Below are 15384 nucleotides of genomic sequence, written 5' to 3' on the forward strand. Positions count from 1 at the left end.
AGTAAACCCTAGAGAGCCAGCACTTATGAATGGGCTCAGCTATTAGAGACAGGAAATGAAAATAGAATCAATATATAGAAAGATAGATCTCCTGGAGAGAGAAGACAGCAGCTGGAATAAACACAAAAGAAGCAAAACCACTTAGCAAAACTGAATCAGAGCATAAAGCTTATTTCAGGAAATATATTTTTATCTATTTATAGTTTTAAATACAGTTGATTATATAAAGGAAAGAATATTCACTACTAAAATCTTACTTAGTGGCCTAGAAGACAAAATCAAAGAAATATGTCAAAGATGGCATAAATGCAAAGTAATAGAAATAATAAAGAAAAAGAGTCAGATATTTGGATGCATTTGAAGAAAAGCTAATTGACCAAAAAAAGAAAAAAATGTATCACAGAAGAAAGAGGAATAGACAGGCAAAAGAATATTACTAAACAAATATAAGACAGAAAACTTCTCTAAGTTGAGGAAGCATATGAATTTATAATTTTAAAGCATATACAAAATTCTGGACAGGTTTTGTGGGTAAAATTCCTGAATTCCAAGAATAAAGAAAAGTTCTACTGGTTTTTTAGAAGAAACACACACACACACACACACAAAAATCCATAAAGAAAATATAAGTAGTTCTTGGCATCAGTTCTTGCAAATCAAAAAAATATATATTTATTTTTAGGAAACCTCATTCACTCATTTTTTTTTTTTTTCCAGAAATGCTCTACTGAGGTCAATTTTCTGGGTTATTCTTATGCCTAAGGCTTTTTGTTGTTTATTTGTTTGTTTTTGTTTCATTTTCTGTTCCACTTGGGACTTAACTTGTTATTACTGTTGTTTATCGCTAAGTCTTACATGACTCTTTTGCAACACCATGAACTCTTTTGCAACACCCTGCCAGGCTCCTCTGTGTGCAAGATTTTCCAGGCAAGAATACTACAGCAGGTCGCCATTTCCTTCCCAAGGGGATCTTCTCGAACCAGGGATCCAATCTGCATGTGCTGCATTGGCAGGAGGATTCTTTACCACTGAGCCACCTTGGAAACCTGTCAAGACACAGTTTAGCACTTATATAATTCTCTGTGTGTGTGTTACTGGCTCAGTCATGTCCCACTCTGTGATCCTATGAACTGTAGCCCCCAGGCTCTTCTGCCCATGGAATTCTCCAGGCAAGAATACGGGAGTGGGTAGCCATTCCCTTCTTCAGGGGATCTTCCTGACTGCGGGATCAAACCCAGGACCCCCACACTGCAGGCAGATTCTTTAATGTCTGAGCCAACAGGGAAGCCAAACTTAAAGGCCAGGCTCACCCGGAATTTGAATTCAGGACCCTCGCACACAAAATGAGAATCATACCCCTAAGCCAGTGAGCTGACGTTCATTATATAAATCCAAGCACAAATTATTTTTCTCATAACCTTAAAAGTTCTATCTCTACTATATTCTAGCTTCATTTTACTTAGAATGCAAGTTAAATGAGTTAACATCACCAAAATTGTGGAGAAGGTGATCCTAGCCTCTATCCCTCAAGAAAGATAAACAATTAGACAGCTATCCACCAACGAAAATAGCTCTGAGCTAACTCAGGAATCCACTTAAGGAGCTTCAGCAACACAGCAGAGCCAAAAAATAAAAAAGGAAAGAAACTTGTGACTAACCACACAGAAAGTAGGAAGAACAGTTTCTTTGGCCTGATGAGCCCCCGCCCCCCAAGGCAGGCACTACTCATGGCCAAGATGGAAATTCCCCTCACCGGGGAAAAGAGAGTGGGATGAGTGACCAGCTTCCTCAGATTTTGGGGGCACTGCACAGAAGACCTGACTCAGTTTCATCACGCCTGGAGACCAGCTGAGACATCTAGAGATTAAAAGGAACAAGGGGAAAAGGCACGGGCGATCAGCATCAGGCATGCATGGTGACCATGACTCCCGATGGCCTGCTCCAAAGAGGACCACAACAGCCTTTGCTGCTGAGCATCTCAAGAGCCTTTATCAATGCTGTGGACCCCCAGAGCTTAGATCCATGAGAACCCTGTTGTAGTACGCAGTGTACAGCTCTGCTGAGGACCCCACTGCTTTTTCCACCGAAGAAAGCAGCGGCCAGCAAAGCAGCCGCACACTCCCTGAAGATTTCACAACTGAGGGCCCACAAACTTTTGTGTTCACAGACTCCAGCTATTTGAGTTCCTCTCCATCCCACCTGCCAGAGCTACTCTAACCGGCCCTGCCACAGAGGTCCTGGGCCCTGGAATCCATGTCAGCAGACAGTCCTGGCCTTCGTGCCTATACAAGTATGCAATGCTAGTCCAGGCCTCTGTGCTCAACACCCACTACTATGCATGCACCCACGGCTAGTCCTATAGCCACAAGAGTATGTACTCATAACCTAGGTCCCTGAAGCTGCCCAAACACTCAGAGCCAGCCCTAAGTACTGTCATTGGATTTCACTGCCAGGCATGCCTGGGGCTATCCTTTGCAGTAGTGTACTGCATATTTCCAGCCCCAACTCCTATCCCCAGACTCCACTGCCCTGAATACCCTTGAGACCAGCCCTTGCACCCATATTAGTGCTTGTTGACAGCCAAAACACCCACAGCTGCTCATGTGCCAGGAGCTGGTTCCAAGCACTTTCATAGACCTATGCCACTATGCATGCATACAAGTAGCCCCTGCTGTCGCAACAGCCTGGATCATCATAGCTGCTTATGCACCTAGAGTTAGCCCTGACTTCCCCCATAGTGCGGCATCGGTGGTGTAGTAGTGAGCATAGCTGCCTTCCAAGCAGTTCACCTAGGTTCGATTCCCGACCCATGCAGACTCACCCTTCAGGGCTTCCCTGGTAGCTCAGTTGGCAAAGAGTCTGCCCACAGTGCAGGAGACCCCGGTTTGATTCCTGGGTCAGGAAGATCCCCTGGAGAAGGGATAGGCTACTCACTCCAGTATTCTTGGGCTTCCCTTGTGGCTCAGCTGGTAAAGAATCCTCCTGTGATGCAGGAGACCTGGGTTCGATTCCTGGGTTGAGGAGATCCCCTGGAGAAGGGAAAGGCTACCCACTCCAGTATTCTGGCCTCGAGAATTCCATGGACAGTCCATGGGGTCGCAAAGAGTAAGACAGGACTGAGCGACTTCCTCTTTCACTTTCTTTCCTCGATAGCTGGCTCTGGGACTCAGTACTGCACGTGGGCATACAGCCATCCCCTGCCACCACACCGGCACCTACAGTCAGCCCCAACAGTCAAGTATGCACACCTGCAGTTTCAGCCACCACTGCCATCTGGCTTCAACAGTCCTGTGGCGACCATGACCTGCCGCACGTCTCACCACAGGATCACGCAGTTGGTGACGTCATGGACCCCAACTGGCTGAACAAACACGACACCATGCCCCCTCAGATCCAGAGCCAATATCTGCCCCTCTGCATTACGTCCCATGTGACTAATCCCAGAACAGTAGTACACCTCAGATTTCACTCACAGGGGACTTATCAAAATCCATAAAATTTGCAGTAGGTGAGAGTTTCCTCGAATGTGAGACAATTGTGCAAGGCAACGGGGCTCACAAAGAATCAGGGAAACATCATAACACCAAAGCAATGCAATAAACTTTCAGTACTGATCCCAAAGAAATGGAGATAAATGGATTTCCTGACAATTCAAAATAATCGGTCACAATAAGCTCAGACAACTATAAGAGAGCACAGATAAACAATCTAACAAAATCAGGAAAACAATACAAGAACAAAATAAGAAGTTCCAAGAGAAATAGAAAACATATAAAAAGAATCAAACAATTTTGGAGCTGAAAAATACATTCATGAAACTTAAAAAAACAAATGCAACAGAGTGTTTTAGCAGCAGACTCAACCAAGCAGAAGAATCAGTGTACTCAATGATAATTCATTTGAAATTATCCAGTCAAAGGGAAAAAAAGAATGAAAAGAAATGAAGAAAGCCTATGAGACTTAAAGGACTCCATCAAGTGAAATAATATTTGCATTATGTGAATTCCAGGAGCAGAAGAGAGAAAAGAACAGAAAGTTTTTATAAAGCAATACTGGCATAAAACTCCTAATCTGGGGAAAGATATGAGCATTCAGGTACATGAAGCTCAAAATACTCCAATAAGTTTCAATCCAAAGTAGACTTTACTGAGACACAATTGCAATAACTGTCAAAAATTAAAGACAAAGAAAGAAGCTTGTATGCAAGAAGAGATAAGAAGATCATCACATTTAAGAAATCCATACCTTTCTCCCTGCCAATAAGGTTACCAGTATATTGCTCAGCAGAAACCTTGCAGACCAGGAAAAAGTGACATGATATATTCAAAATGCTAAAAGAAAATAAAAACAAACAAACAAACAAGGTATCAACCATGAATACTTTAAATAATAAAGCTATCCTTTAAAACTGAAGCAGAGATAAAGACATTTAGGAATATGAAATCATATGAAAGTGAAAACACATTACAAAGTTAAAAATTTACTGACATTCAGAAGACACTAATGCTGTCACTTATTATTGTAGTATAAATGTTAAAAGGTAAAAATAAAAAAAATAAAAGGTAAAAATAAATAAACTATAGTAACAGTTATTTGTTAATGGATACACAATGTAAAAGGATGTAAATTGTGATATCAAAAACTTGAATGCTAAAGTTAATAAAAGTATAGTGGTTTTGTGTGCAACAAAATTAAATTGTTATCAGCTTAAAATAGACTATTATAAGTGTATTTCATGTAAGCCTCATGGTAAACACAATGCAAAATACTCAGTATATACACATAGTATAAAGAGAAAGTAATCAGAGCATACCACTACAGAAGGTCATCGGATTACAAAAGACAGCAAAAGGAGAGAAAAAAGCAAAAGACCTACACAACAGTCAGAAAACAATGAACAAAATGGCAGTAAGTCCTGACCTTAAATAAAGTTTGAAGTTGACAATTTTTCCTGTCTTCTTCCTTCACAGTTGTTCTGATGTTTCTTAAGACTTGCTTTGGTCTCTGTTTCTAGCCCAAATTCATACTAAGTGGAATCAGTGTGTTTTCTGAGTGTAACTTTTCACTGCATAGTGATGATATTGGAAAGAGGGTAGTAGCCCTTGTGACCCAGATATTCACAATGCTTTCTTTTAATTAGTTTCTATGACAGTTGTCCAGAAGCCATCTTTTTTTTGGGTATTTTTGATCCTTTGTGGGGAGTAATTCCTCTTTCTTATGTATGTTTTAGTTCAGATTTCCTCTACCCTTATTTATCTATCAATCCATTCCTTTTTGTTTTTTATCTTTCAGGAATTTTCAAAATATATGAACCAATGATCATGTATTTTCTTATTTTCTATTGTTATTACTATTTATTGTTTTAAATTTCTTTTCTGCAATATAACTTTGTAAAGAAGAAACATATAGATGTTTAATCTGAAATCATTTCATCTTTATTATTTCTTTTGGAATTAAAATTTGCATCAAAAACACTTACATTTGGAAAAGAGAACTAGGGGAAAATAATGAACTTTGTGGTGCTCTGATATTACATATTATGATGCCTTTTCTCCCAAATGCTCTTGGCAAAGAAGACAAAGGCACTTATCAGGAAAGCAAACACAGCCACATCATCTTGGGTGGTGGCTAGCTAAAATGACAGTTATACAATAAAAAGTGCCATCTGGCATTGAACTCTCATCAAGCACAAAGAAGCAGTGCATGGCAAATAACTCTATGTTGAGAGGCAGGTATTCTCTTGGACCAATGCTCCTCATCCTTGGTCCTTCTGTCTTCTTGGTTGCTCACTGGTTAGAATGTTTACTCCTCCATCGAACATGAGAAGATAAGATTGTCAGAGAGAATATGTCCATTTTATTTTTAATTAAAAATTATTAAGAATTAAAAGATCCAGGCTTAAGAAGCTGAAGAAAAACAGTGACAAGTCACTGATAGACAATTTACATAAAAAATGTAAGAATGGTCCTTAGACATATGAAGTTATGTTCACTCACTCATATATAAATTCAAATTAGAATAATACATACCATTTCTTACCTATCAGACTAGTAAAACTTTTTAAAAATCTATGATAATATATTGTATGGGTGAGAATGTTGGAAAACATTCATCCTCAAGTGGGAATTGTCCAACACTTGGGTAGGAAAATTGTCAATGCCTAATAAGACTTTATATGCATCAATGTTTTGATTCAGCAGTCTCACTTCTAGGAATCTATGCTCAAACTACATGTAGAACATTTTTAAAATACATATGCTCTAGGTAATTTATTGCAAGAATGCTTATAAATGTAAAATACTGGAAATAATCTAGATGCATATAGATATATATATTTGAATGAAGTATAATATATCCACACAGCTGTAAAAAATGAGAGAGATCTCTATGAATTGGATAACTTACAGAACATTCTGTTAAATGAAAACACAAAGCATAAAAGTGTATTATAGCATGTTGTTTTCATATAAGAAAAGAAAGGACATAAAGAGAAACACACATTCCTGCTTACTTTTGAAAAGATAAATACAGGACAGATAAACCAGAAACTACAGAGACTATCAGTAGGGATCGCTAGGAAAGAAGAAGTGGGCATGGGGTCAGGGTAGTAGTGATGAATAGGGAGTAAAACTTTTCTGTGTATATATATTTTCCTATTTATAAAAATGCTATTTTAAAAAGTTCTAGCAGCAAAAATGCATCCCTGGTGTCTCAGCTGGTAAGGAATCTGCCTGCAATGCAGGAGACCCCACTTCAATTCCTGGGTTGGGAAGATCTGCTGGAAAAGGGATAGACTACCCATTCCAGTATTCTTGGGCTTCCCTTGTGGTTCAGCTGATAAAGAATACAACTGCAATGCAGGAGACCTGGGTTCGATCCCTGGGTTGGGAAGATACCCTGGAGGAGGGAAAGGCTACCCACTCCTGTATTCTGCCTGGAGAATTCCATGGACTGTATAGTCCATGGGGTCCACAAAGAGTCAGACATGACTGAACAACTTTCAATTTCAAAGCAGCAAGAATAGTAACAAAAGGAGAGGTGGACAAACAAATCAAGAAGGTGGTTGTGTCCTATGAGACTTGTCTTCATTCTTCAATCAGGTTCTTTATAAAAGAAAGTAAGCTGTAGGAAACAAGATGGTGGAGGAGTAGGTGGATGTGGAGTACATCTCTCTCCACAGACACATCAAGAATACACCTTCAGACACAGAAGAGCATGCAGAACACCAGCTGAGAGCAGGCAGGGGTACCTGACCAGTGGAAAAGAATATATAGAACCACACAAAACTTGGTAGAATGAAGGAACTAGGGGAAAAAGAAGGAGTGTTAGGACTGGACCTGCCCTCAGTGGGTGAGGAACTGAAGCAGGGGTCCAAGTCCCACTTCGGGGCCATTGTCTGAATCAGAGGAGAAACATTTAAGGTTGAGAGTGAAACAGCTGATCTGTGGAAGCCCAAATGGAATGAGAATCAGACAGTCCTTGCCACAGCCATACAGCCCCCGGATAGAAACGCTGGTCCCCTGGAAGACACAGTGGCTGGGTGCAGGAATTTAGGGATTATGGAGCATTCCCAGGGCGAGGGCTGCTGTTGACTGCAGAGAGATGGATCGAGGGGACGTAAGGGAGGAGACTGTAGAGGGAAATGCCTGTGGAGGAAAGCCAGGCAGCCATGGAAGCAAGGTGAGACTGCTGAGTCATGCATAGCGGGTGGAGCCATCACCACAGCCTCTGTCTCCCCAAAAGCCAGCATCAGCAGCTGAACAGTAGAGAGACTGGCCCATTGAATGCCTGATGCACTGAACTAGAGTAGGAGCCCACCCAGAGTGCCCTTTAAGTGCCTGACATGCCAATTTACAGAGTAGGATATCAACCAGGGGGATGCCTTTAGTGCCTGATGCCCCAAACAACAGAGAAGGACCCCAGGCAAGGGAGCCCTCTAAGTGCCTGAGCGGGTGGAGCTACAGAGAAAGACTGGCCAAAGAGGCCTTCTGATCACCAGCTACAAGAGGCTCAAAAAAGGACTCTGATAGGGCCATAACTCCTGCAGTGGAGGCAGTCTGTGTCCCTGCACACTTGGCGCCGCCAGGGTTCCCACAAGTCAAGCAGCTGCTCCATCTTCACATTCAACCCTCACTAGGGCAGAGCTGCCACAGGATAAAAAAAAAAAAAGAAAGTCTTGGGTCTATGCATGCAGGGTTGCTTCGGTAGTGTCTGACTGTTTGAGACCCTATAGACTGTGGCCTGCCAGGCTTCTCTGTCAGGGGTGTTCTCCAGACAAGAATACAAGAGCGTATTGGCCAATATTGGTTGCCATACCCTTCTAGAGCACTATATTCCCTTCTGCCCTAGCCACCAACTCCCCTGTGAGTACCCGGTGCTGCCAGAACCGTTGAGTCCCAAGCAGCTGCACCTTCTCCACACCTGGCCTTGACTGAGGCAGACCCAAGTCCTCCAGGGCAGCCTGAGGAGCTAAACCCCAGTAGATGACCAACATGCATAGGTGGAAATAAAACCACAGTTGAAGCCCAGGGGCAGTGTGGCTAAAGAAGAAGACCCAAAACCTTCTCACCAGGTGTACAAGCTGCAGATTAAATCCATATGATCAACTCTGTGTCTATGGAATATATAAAATGACATTGAGAGCTCTCACAAAAGAAAACACACTAGCTCTGATAGTTGTGGACATTGCAGGCAAGAACACACAGGAGGACCAGATTAGAATCTGAGCTGCCTCCACAGCAGGTCCAGAGACCAGCACAGTGTTGGAGGGCATCCTAGGGAGATGAAGTGGACTGTGACTCCCAGCGAGGGAAAGGACTCACAGCAGTGACTCAAGACAAACATTTATTATTCCTGTGTTTTGACTTGTTCTGTAGACTTTTTTGGATTTCTTTTTCTCTTGCCCCCTCCTCTGCCCCTGCGTTGTAGTTGTCGATTTTATTGGCACTATGAAATCTAGTGAAGTTTTGAGCTTTTATTCCCCCTCAGTCACATTTTTTATTGTTGTTATAAGCCTGTGCCTGTACATTGGGCTTTTGCAGTTCTGTGGAGCTTTCCTTATTTTTTTTTTCTTCTTCCTTTTTTTAAAAAATTTTAATTTAACATATTATTATTTTTTCTACACTTATTCTTTTGTTAGCTTTTCCTGCTGTTATTTTCCCCTTACAGTTAATCTTTAATGTATATGAATTTACTATATCTACTTCAATTTAACTTTGTATGTCTCTTCTTTCTTTCCTTTTTTTCCTTTCCCCTCAACATATTTGTTAGCTTTGTTTTCATTGCTTTACCCCTCACTTGACATCTTGTTTTAATTTGGTTTGACAGTTTGTGCTTTAGTTAGTTTTGTTCTTAACCATTAGAAATCTTTTTTGTTTGCTTTGTTTGCCAGTTCAATATATTGTACTTTATTTTGGTTGGACTGTTTTGGTTTGGCTTATGGGTCTTTGTGTATATGTGTATATTCAGCCACACTTTTTATTGTTGATGTAAACCTCTGCCTCTACATTGGGCTTTTGCAGTTCTGTGGGGTTTTCCTTTTCCTTTTTCTTCTTTTTCTTTTCTTTTTTTTTTCTTTTCTCTTTTTTTAATTTTAATTTTTAATCTTTTTAAATCTACTACATGTTTATACATTTATTCCTTTGTTTTTCCTACTGTTCTTTTCCCCTTGCAGTTAATCTATAATGTATACAAATCCTCTTCATCTAACCTCTATTCAACTTTGCATAACTGTTCTTTCTTTCTTTTCTTTATTTCATATTCTCTCAATATATTTGTTAGCTTTGTTTTCATTGCTTTATTCCCCACCTGGCTCCTTGCTGTAGTTTTGTTTTCTAGTTTGTGCTTTAGTTAGTTGTGCTCTTAACTGGTAAATATAATTTTTGATTTCCTGTGTTTGCCATGTCAATCTACTGTACTTTATTTTTATTGGACTGTTTTGATTTTGACTATGCGTGTATATGTATATGTGTATATTCCATTATTTTAATTATTATTTGCCTGATTTTGTTACTGCAATTTGTCTTGTGTTCACCTCAATGCATAAGACAAACATTAACAGACATAAAAGGAGAAATTGAGAATAACACAATAATAGTAGGAGACTTTAACACCCCATTCATACCAATGGACAGGTCTCAAAACAGAAAATTGATAAGAAAACACAAATCTTAAATGATACATTAGATGAGATGGATATCATTGATATCTTCTGGACATTCCATCCAAATGCCAAAGAATACACCTTCTCAAGTGCACATGGAACATTCTCCAGGGTAGACCGCATCTTGGGTCACAAATCAAACCTCAGGAAATTTAAGAAAATTGAAATCAAGCATCTTCTCCGACCACAGTGCTATGAGACTAGGTATCAGTTACAAGAAAAAAAAAACAAAAAAACATAAAAAACACAAACACACAGAGATTGAACAATACATTTCTAAGTTACCAACAGGTTCCTGAAGAAATCAAAAGAGAAATCAAAAATTTCTTGAAGCAAATGACAACAAAAACTTTACAACTCAACACCTATGGGATGCAGCAAACACAGTTCTAAGAGGGAAGTTTATAGCAATACAATGCTACCTCAAGGAACAAGAAAAGCATTGAATAGACAACCTAACTTTACACCTGAAACAGCTGGGAAAAGAAGAGCATAAAACCCCAAAATTAGCAGAAGGAAATAAATCATAAAGATCAGAGCAGTAATAAGTGAAAAAGAAATGAAAGAAACAATAGTAAAGATTAATAAAACTAAAGCTTGTTTCTTGAGAAGATAAACAAAATTGACAAACCTTTAGCCAGACTCATCAAGAAAAAAAGGAAAAGAATCAAATCAACAAAATTAGAAATGAAAAAGGAGAGGTTACATCTGACAATACAGAAATACAAAGGATTATGAGAGACCATGAACAATACAGCAATAAAATGGATAACCTGGAAAAAATGGACAGAATTTTAGAAAAGTTCAATCTTCCAAGATTGAATGAGGAAGAAATAAAAATGATGAACAACCCAATTAAGCACTAAAATTGAAGTTGTGATGAACTATTTCTCAAAAAACAAAAATCCAGGACCAGATGGCCTCACAGGAGAACTCTATCAAGCATTCAGGGAAGAGCTAATGCCTGTCTTTCTAAAATGGTTTCCAAAAATTGCAGAGGAAGGAAAACTTCCAAACTCATTCTACAAGGCCACCATTACCCTAATACTAAAACCGTACAAAGACAACACACAAAAAAAGAAAATTACAGGCCCACTGTCACTGATGAACATAGATGCAAAAGTCCTCAACAAAATTTTAGCAAACAGTATCCCATCACAAAAGTCTGTCTACTCAAAGCTATGGTTTTTCCAATTGTCATGTATGGATGTGAGAGTTGGACTGGGTGACTGAACAATAATGAAGAAAATAGCACCATGAAACCAAATCAATATTTGAAATATGTATAAGGAAAGAATGTATTAGAGTGTAAATCTATGTATTTAAAGACTCAATATAAAAGACAAAATTAACTAATACATATCACTTAAACAGGAAAAATTCATTTAAATAGAGTCATATGTATGTCAGGCTTAGAAGCTGAAAGGAATTATCACAAAGCATCTTTTGATTCAACACTGCTGTGGAATCACAGTTCATTTCTCCGGTAAGATAGATGCTTAAATAGGGAAGGATTGATGTTCCTCAACAATCACTGTTTTGGAATGCTACTTTCTTACTTACAGAGGTCAGCAGAAGGGACTCCTGACACTACTATTCATTGGACAAATGTGACCTTTTATTTTTGAGGGAGTATATATATATGCGTATATATATGTGTTCCTTTAGAATTATTCCACTGCCAGGATAAAGCAATTTTCTTACTGATTTTGAATTCATTTATTTGGCTGCTTTAAATTTAGGCAATATGTTCATATGGCTCTTCTGATGCTTTTATTGTTCACTTCTAAAGAGAAAATACTCTGAATTTTACATTTCACAAGAGTGAATTCTTTACTTCACACTATTGCTTTTGAACTTTTGATTACAGTTGTGGATTTTAAAAAAAACTCAATGAGATATTACATTGCACACACATGGTGGTATATTCAAGATTTATTAAACAAAAAATGACTCTGCCAAGGCTGTTAGGTTTTGACAACTGTACAATCAGAAACTGACCTGGGGTCATGCTTATTTATTATTTAAGCCAATTCTCTGGAAAGTTTTATTTTATGTAAATTTTAATTATTATTATTCTTAATTTAGAAAAGCACGACATTCAGATTCAATGTCTAGTCCTATCTGATAAGCATGCTTTGGATACAACCTTAATGTGAATCAAGGAAAGACAACATAAAGATCTTAATGGATCACATCAAGGTCCAGGTATTTTTGCTATAAAATTAACTGAAACTGAACCAGAAACTCAATATTAAGTTTCATTTAAAACTTGACTGCATTAAAGTGATGACGAGCTTAATGAGTTGCTAAGTGAAAATGTTAACATCAGTACGAGCAAATTTAACTTTTGTAAAGCCATATTATGGCACAAAGATAATAATTTCAGACCAAGAAATATCACCTCTAAAGCATTTTCACGATGACAATCTTATTTTGTGCCTCTGCCATGCGTATTTATAGCAATTGCTCTTCAGCTGCTCTAAATCAAGTCTCCTTCCCTTTATCATCCACATGTGAGATTAGTAGTGAACAAACAGGAAATTTTTGGTGAGGCAGAGCTTCCTGTTGTTGTTGAATTTTTAAGAAATATTTGACAAATATTGATGATATCATATAGCAGAGAGATTTTTTTCATAAATGAAAGATCAAATGCTTTAGAGTTTAATTTTTTCTTTTCTTATATAAACCAGAAATTAACCTCAGATTGATCACCTTTATTATCCAGATAAATAATTAAGAATTTAAAATACAGGTATTCTATTTTGATTAGGTCATGTCTCTCTCACAGTTTGTAGCACTGATCTGACAAGTCCAAGATTTTAATATTCAAACCAACCAGTGTTACGAGACACTATCACAACATAACGGAACTGTATTTTATTCTCAAGAGTTAATAAAACATAACAAGATCTGAATATCCTTTAAAAATTAGTTTAAAAAAAGAGAAAATGAAAAACTTCTAACTTTGGAGTTTATACTACCTTGCTTTCTAAGTTTATGTTTTGAGAATAGAAAGAAAATTACTTTGGAAATTTCTAACTAAAGTAAAAAATCTTGTAGCTGCATGTCATTTCACTGAAGATACATTGAACCATGAGTTCCATATGGTGGTGGCAGTGGAGAAATAGACGTGCTACAGTCTCAGTAAGGCTCAGAGAGAGACTTTGAATAATAGAGAGACTCAATGATAAAAGAAACTCAACAGTATTGTATTTGACTTCAAGTTAAGATCAATAGTTTTTTGGATTACTAGTCTGGAGACACATACACCCAAGTCTCCAACGTAAGTGTATAAAACTGTTAATTATAATACCTTAGATACCTAAAGCATGCCAGTCTATAGCATACTTTAACCTCTTATAACTCTACCATAGCATACTATAACCTCTTAATGATCAGTGATCAGTGCAAAGAAATAGAGGAAAACAATAGAATGGGAAAAACTAGACATCTCTTCAAGAAAATTAGAGACACCAATGGAACATTTCATGCAAAGATGGCCACAATAAAGGACCTAACAGAAGCAGAAGATATTAAGAAGAGGCAGCAAGGAAAGGCATACACAGTTCACTCACATTTACAAAAAAGATCTTCATGAAACAGATAATCATGATGTATGATCACTCACCTAAGCCAAATATCCTGGAAGTCAAGTGGGCCTTAGGAAGTATCACTATGAACAAAGCTAGTGGAGGTGATGGAATTACAGCGAGCTATTTCAAATCCTAAAAGACGATGCTGTGAAAGTGCTACACTCAAATGCCAGCAAATCTGGAAAACTCAGCAGTGGCCACAGGACTGGAAAAGGTCAGTCTTCATTCCAATCCCAAAGAAAGGCAATCCCAAAGAATGCTCAAACCACTGCGCAATTGCACTCATCTCACACATTAGCGCAAGATTCTCCAAGCAAGGTTTCAACAGTATGTGAACCATGAACTTCCAGGTGTTCAGGTTGGATTTAGAAAAGGCAGAGGAATCAGAGATCAAATTGCCAACATCCATTGATCATCAAAAAAGCAAGAGAGTTCCAGAAAAACGTGAATTTCTGCTTTACTGATTATGCCAAAGCCTTTGACTGCGTGGATCACAGAAAACTGTGGAAAATTCTTCAAGAGGTGGGAATACAAGACCACTTGACCTGCTTCCTGAGAAATCTCTATGCAGGTCAAGAAGCAACAGTTAGAACTGGACATGGAACAACAGACTGGTTCCAAACCAGGAAAGGAGTACTCAAGGCTATATGTTATCACACTGTTTATTTAATTTATATGGCGAGTACATCATGAGAAATTCTGGATTAGATGAAGCACAAGCTGGAATCAAGATTGCCAAGAGAAATATCAATAACCTCAGATATGCAGATGACACCACTCTTATGGCTGAAAGTGAAGAAGAACTAAAGAACCTCTTGATGAAAGAGAAAAAGGAGAGTGAAAAAGTTGGCTTAAACTCAGCATTCAAAAACTAAGATCATGACATCTGGTCCCATCACTTCATGGCAAAGAGATGGGGAAACAGTGACAGATTTTATTTTGGGGGGGCTCTAAAATCACTGCAGATGGTGACTGCAGCCATGAAATTAAAAGATGCTTGCTTCTTGGAAGAAAAGTTATGACCAATCTAGACAACATATTAAAAAGCAGAGACATTACTTTGCCAACAAAGATCCATCAAGTCAAAGCTTTTTTTTTTTTTTCAAGTAGTCATGTATGGATGTGAGAGTTGGACTGTAAAGAATGCTGAGCACTGAAGAATTGATGCTTTTGAACTATGGTGTTGGAGAAGACTCCTGAGAGTCCTTTGGACTGTAAGGAGATCTAACTAGTCCATCCTAAAGGAAATTAGTCCTGAATATTCATTGGAAGGGTTGATGATGAGACTGAAACTCCAATATTTGGCCACCTGATGCAAAGAACTGACTCACTGGAAAAGCCCCTGATGCTGTGAAAGATTGAAGGTGGGAGAAGGGGATGACAAAGGATGAGATGTTTGGATGGGATCACTGACTCGATGGGCATGAGTTTGGGTGAGCTTCAGGAGTTGGTGATGGACAGAGAGGCCTGGGGTGCTGCAGTCCATGGAGTCACAATGAGTCAGACATGACTGAACGACTGAACTAAACTGAACTGAACAGAACCTCTTATAGCCTGAAATTTTAGGCAGCAGCCTCATAAGGAATAACAAAAACTTAATGGAGGCAATAGCTTGAGTATACACAT

The 15384-nt window shown here is 38.6% G+C and overlaps 1 long non-coding RNA gene across 1 annotated transcript; it reads right to left on the bottom strand.

Moving 5' to 3' along the window:
* Positions 1–1011: 1011 nt before the first annotated feature.
* On the bottom strand, positions 1012–4985 carry LOC122695638. Its single transcript, XR_006341455.1, has 3 exons — positions 4921–4985; positions 4246–4331; positions 1012–1046 (listed from the first exon to the last, which is right to left on the bottom strand). It is a non-coding gene; the product is annotated as an uncharacterized LOC122695638 (long non-coding RNA).
* Positions 4986–15384: the final 10399 nt, after the last annotated feature.

The sequence above is a fragment of the Cervus elaphus genome, chromosome 5, assembly GCF_910594005.1.
Source record: "Cervus elaphus chromosome 5, mCerEla1.1, whole genome shotgun sequence".
In the NCBI taxonomy this organism is placed as follows: Eukaryota; Metazoa; Chordata; class Mammalia; order Artiodactyla; family Cervidae; genus Cervus; species Cervus elaphus.